This window comes from Trachemys scripta, chromosome 1 (genome assembly GCF_013100865.1).
Source record: "Trachemys scripta elegans isolate TJP31775 chromosome 1, CAS_Tse_1.0, whole genome shotgun sequence".
Taxonomy (NCBI): domain Eukaryota; kingdom Metazoa; phylum Chordata; order Testudines; family Emydidae; genus Trachemys; species Trachemys scripta.
The window spans coordinates 300,245,612-300,250,994 of NC_048298.1; the positions used below are offsets into that span (position 1 = coordinate 300,245,612).

At 52.0% G+C, this 5,383-nt stretch overlaps 1 protein-coding gene across 1 annotated transcript in view; it reads left to right on the top strand.

Annotated features, from left to right (window-relative positions):
- Positions 1–473: 473 nt before the first annotated feature.
- Positions 474–5,383, top strand: part of KATNAL1 (katanin catalytic subunit A1 like 1) — a 52,319-nt gene continuing 47,409 nt past the window's right edge. The window contains exon 1 of the mRNA XM_034758681.1: positions 474–598. The gene's annotated coding sequence lies outside the window, so the exon portion shown is untranslated. The remainder of the gene's footprint in view (positions 599–5,383) is intronic.

Genomic DNA, 5,383 nt, shown 5'->3' on the forward strand with positions numbered 1-5,383 from the left:
GGGGGGGGGGGGGGGGGGGGGGGGGGGGTGTGTGGGGGCGGGTAACGCTGCCCCCCGGGTGTGACAGGTGGAGGTAAGTGCGGGGGGCTTTGGGGGCGGATAACGCTGCCCCCCGGGTGTGACAGGTGGAGGTAAGTGGGGGGGGCTTTGGGGGCGGATAACGCTGTTCCCGGGTATGGTAGGCGGAGGTGGTGGGGTCTGTGAGGGCGGGTAGCGCTGCCCCCCAGGTGTGACGGGTGGAGGTAAGTGGGGGGGGCTTTGGGGGCGGATAACGCTGCCCCCCGGGTTGGCGGGTAGAGGTGGGGGGGTCTGTGGGGGCGGCCCCCCCGCCCGGGTGTGGTGAGGAAGGGGAAGGGGTCTGGGTCTCGGTTCCACCCACCCCTCAGGGGAGACCAGCCCGCCCCCCTTCGCCTCTCTCTGGGCGGGGGGCGGGGCGGAGCAGCGGGATACCCAGGCACCATGGCCGGGCGTCGCCCCTCGCCGCCATGGCAACGAGCCGCCGCCGCAGCGCGCACGCCACGGGCTAACGGAGCCTGCGGGCTGCGCCCCCCGCCCGCGGGCACGCACCCAGGGTCAGAGGCGGAGGGGACTCCACCAGGTAAGGGCAGGGGCTCACCAGGCGGCGCCCATCGAGGCTGCTGGGGCAGGGACGCGAAACAAAACCTAACAGGGGCCGCGGCGCGAGCGGCGTTGGTGACTGAACGTTCCTCTGTCCTGCCGGCCGCGGGGGGAGGGAGGTGCGGCACCTCTGCCGCGAAGCAGGATGGGCGATGTAGTTCTGGGGTTCACGCGTTCTGTGATGGCCACCAGAGGCGCGGGCGGGAGCGGACTACAAATCCCAGCGCGGTGTGTAGAGCCGGGTGGGGGGGCATAGCCTGGCTTTGCCTTGGCCGCTGAGCCTTTGCGGGGATCGGGGGTGATTATTGGGGGCCCGGAGGTGGGTGCGGCACAGGGGCCTGCAGCAGCGCGGGCTGGGCCCCAGTGTGGGGCCGCTGCAACAGACTGGGCCCGTATAACGGTGCTGAGGCTGCTCCCCCGCCCCACCGTCTGTCGGGGCATTGTGGGGCCGCATGTGGGGCGAGGCTCTGCGAGCGGACAAACCAGCCCCCAGGGCCAGGCAGGGGGCTGGGGAACTGCTCCCCTCCCCGGGGCTGAGGGAAGTGGGGAGTTGTGCGTAGCGGAGCTGTTATGGGTGGGGGTAGGGTGACCAGCCGGCAAGTGTGAAAAATTGGGACGGGGTGTGGGGGTAATAAGAACCTATATAAGAAAAAGATCCAAAAATCGGGACTGTCCCTATAAAATCGGGACATCTGGTCACCCTAGGTGGGGGTGAGTGCTGTATAACGAGGATGGAGAAGTGGGTGTGTAACGGGGTGGGGGGCTCAATGCTGTATAACGAGTATGGAGAAGTGGGTGTGTAATGGGGTGGGGGGCTCAATGCTGTATAACGAGGATGGAGACGTGGGTGGGGGGCTGAGTGCTATATTTCGAGGATGGAGAAGTGGGGGTGGGGAGCTGAGTGCTGTGTGAGGGGACGTGGGAGAATGAAGGAGCTGTGTAAGGAGGGAGTGAGGGCCCTGGACTGTCCTCCAACAAATGATTTATTTTATGTTGTGCATTTCTAATGCACCTCTCAATCACTGACCCCGTTGCATTAGCCGCTCTACATATGCACACATCCAGTTTTACTTTTTCATAGTTCCTTTTGTCTTTGTAATGCTCAACTCTTCCATCCTTTGATTGTACAGCCTCCTCTCCCAAGGTTGCAGATTTAGTGTGTTCTGCAGCTTGTCCCTTTAGAAAAGGCAGAAAACAAAGTTCCTGCTCCAAAGAGATTTAACCTACAAAAGTCTAGGTTCAATATAGTAACTGGAGATGGAATAAAATGTTAGGTCATGCTTTGTCCTGTAGGGACTAGTGCAGGATTTTTCCTTACAGTATATTCTTCAGTGGCTTGTGTCCTCTATTTTTAAAGTGATGGACATTTGTTACTAGTATCAGAGGGGTAGCTATGTTAGTCTGGATCTGTAAAAAGCAACAGAGGACTCTCTATTTGTTTATAGAGGGAAGGAAAAAACATTTCCAATCCTAGACACACCCTATTTTGTGCATTTTACTCTAGTTGTAGCAGATGTACCAAGATTTTACTTGAGCACCTGCAAGTGGTTTCTGATGTGTCCAAAGAGGAAGGATTGATTGGTGAATAGGCATATGACTTAGGACTCTAGGGATTTCTTTCCCAACCATTCCTAAGATATTTACAATTTGTAAACATTTATAATTTAATTACATTTGAAAAATTATCTCTTGCTGTAAATGCAGTCAGTACATTTAGTATGTTGCTCAGTTAGGAAAAGTTAAATATTTTCAGCTTATTTATTTTATAATACTCAAATGTGTGGTACATCTTTCTGGGTAGGGACAGCATTTTCCCTCTTCTTTGAAGAGTTAGCACTGGTCTACACTAGAAACTTAGATTGACCCAGCTATGTTGCTCATTGGTGTGAAAAATTCACACCCCAGAGCAATGTAGTTAAGCTGACCTAAGTCCTGTGTAGACAGCACTAGGTTGACGGAAGAATTCTTCTGTTGACCTAGCTATCGCCTCTTGGGGAGGTGGATTACCTACTTTGATGGGAGAACCCCTCCCATCGGTATAGGTAGTGTCTACACTGACATGCTGTAGGATTTCAAGTGTAGGCAAGCCTTTGACAACCCACTCTTAGGCCATGTCTATATGTACAGCACTGCAGCAGCACAACTGGTGAGAGTGTTCCTGTTGGCATAAAAAAACCACCTCCGTGAGCAGCATAAGCTTTGTCAGTGGGAAAAGCTCTCCCACTGACATAGCACTGTGCACGAGTGCTTATGTCAGTGTAACTTATGTCGCTCAGGGGTGTGGAATATTCACATCCCAGGGTGATATAAGTTTTGCTGACATAGGCTGTGGTGTAGACCATGGATGGCAGGTGGACACCCCCTTCGGGGAGGCTAGCCCCCTGGCCCCGCCCCTTCCACCTGAGACCCTGTTCCACGCAGCGGAGCCCTGAGCTCCCCCGACTGCCCCTCCTGCATCCGGGGAAGTCCAGGGCCCATCAGAACCCCAACCCTCCCCCGGTCCTGCACTACCAGAGGAACACCAGTGCCCTACTTGGGCATCAGCAGCCCAACCCACCCCCGACTGTGTTGGCCCGAGCCAGCCCTGTGCTGACCGGAGAATGAGAAAGGCAGCACGCCTCGCCCAGCGGAAGAATGGGGAACTTTTTATATATGCGGCACGCCATGCAGGTTCCAGGGCGGCTGAGGAGGTGGTATCTGCTACTCAGCTTCCTGGGTTCATCACCTGGAGTCAAGGGAGATTACTGATGAACCCAGGAAGCTGAATAGCAGATACTGCCTCCTCAGTCGCCCCGGAACCTGCATGTCACATAATAAGTAAAAACTCGCAAATGGCATCCTGCGACAGCAGCTATGCCAGGGAAGGCCTATTATACTTGCTGCCTATGGTGTAGACCTAGCCTTAGACATAACACTATCAGTAAGGATTACAACAGAAGGGAGGGGGATAGTGTAAGGGAGAATGGGGGTTACAGCAATAGCATAATGCAGCTATTTGCTATAAGATGTACACATCTTCGTGTTTTTCTTTTTTAATGGGAAAATAAAACAGGTCACATTAAAACTAATGAAAATAATTGACTCATTTATTGTAGACGTTGCAGGAAAAGTGTGTGACGTTGTGCAGTCTATATGGTTTTATAAAAACATGATAATAAGTGAATATAATGTAACTTGGATATGCTTCATGCAAAAGATCTCTTGTAAGGTATCATTACAAAGCTCATAATCTACTGAGTGTGATCATCCTATTTGTAGAAATGTACCACTCTTGTATCTAAAACTAGAAATATAAAACATAACTCTGAGGGCCTATTGTAATTATGTAAAGTGTGGACCATTAATGATGGTTTGGAATCTTGATGACTCCCATTCTCTTCAGATGGCTGTATTTACCTGTGAGTCTTCCTGTATATGTGTGTGCTGGCAAGTGAGTAATGAAGTCTTGCAGTGACTCAAATCCGCGCCCCAGCCTTGCCGCTTCCCCACCTCCTCCCCTGAGCTGCGTTCCCGCTCCTCCCCCCTCTCTCCTGGAGCTTGTTACACCACGAAACAACTGTTTTGCAGTGGCAAGCGCTGGGAGGTAGGCAGAGAAGCGGGGACGTGGTGCGCTCAGGGGAGGAGGCAGAGGTGAGGAGGGGCCGGGGGTGGGGAGGTCGTGGGTGCTCCAGCTCCGGAGCATCCATGGAGTCGGTGCCTATGCCTGCGGCCCCGGAGCTGCCGTGGCGGGGAGAGGCGCCCCTCCCCTCAGCCCAGCTGCTGCTATGGGGAGAGAGCTGTAGGGAGTTCTGTCTCCTCGTTGAAGCCCTGGGGCAGCTTGCACCCCAAATTCCCAGCTCCACCTCAGAGCCCTCACCCCCTGCACCCCAACTATCTACAGCAGACCTGAGCCTCCTCCCACACTCCAAACCCCTCGGCCCCACCCCGTCACATGAATTTCGTTGTGTGCACTAATATGGAGGTGATGTGCCTGGATAACAATTGCAAAGTTAGTAGTTCCTTTAGGAACATAGGAATTGTTGAGTAGACCACTGGCTTTCTCTCTATTTTACATACAAACAATGTCATAATAACATTATTAGTGTTACAAAGTCAAGCATACAAAAGCTAGGAAATGGCAGAATGAAGGTTGCCTGTGCAGTCATCATTTGTTTCCCTTGTCCATATGCATTATGATACAGACTTTAATTAGATGGTCATATACTATTTTTTCCATGGAACTCCTGCCTCATTCAGTGCAGAGGATGGATGGGGCACATTTAATGAGTAGCTATTCAATATTTTGTTTTCTCATCGCTCACTGTATGACCCCATGCCTTATTTACTGCACGCTATTCAAAACCCTGTCTGAGTGCTTCACAAAATTAGTTAATCTTCACAATACCCCTGTCAGGTAAGGGGGAGATATTACCCTCGGCCTACATATAGGGAACTGAGGCACTGAGAGAGTAAGTTTAAAAGTTTCCACCGATTTTGGGTTCCTAATTTGAGATGCCTAAAACCTGATTTTTCAGAAAACGTAACATTATACAGTAGAACCTCAGAGTTACGAACACCAGCTTTACAAACTGACCAGTCAACCACACAGCTGATTTGGAACTGGAAGTACACAATCAGGCAGCAGCAGAGAGACACACATAAAAAAGCAAATACAGTACAGTTCTGTGTTTAACATGATGTCGAGAACTCTGTTTTTCTCCACTCTCTTTTTTGGGTGCAGCAAATCAGATACTTTATTCTCAAGCAATTGCATAGAGGCAGAGAG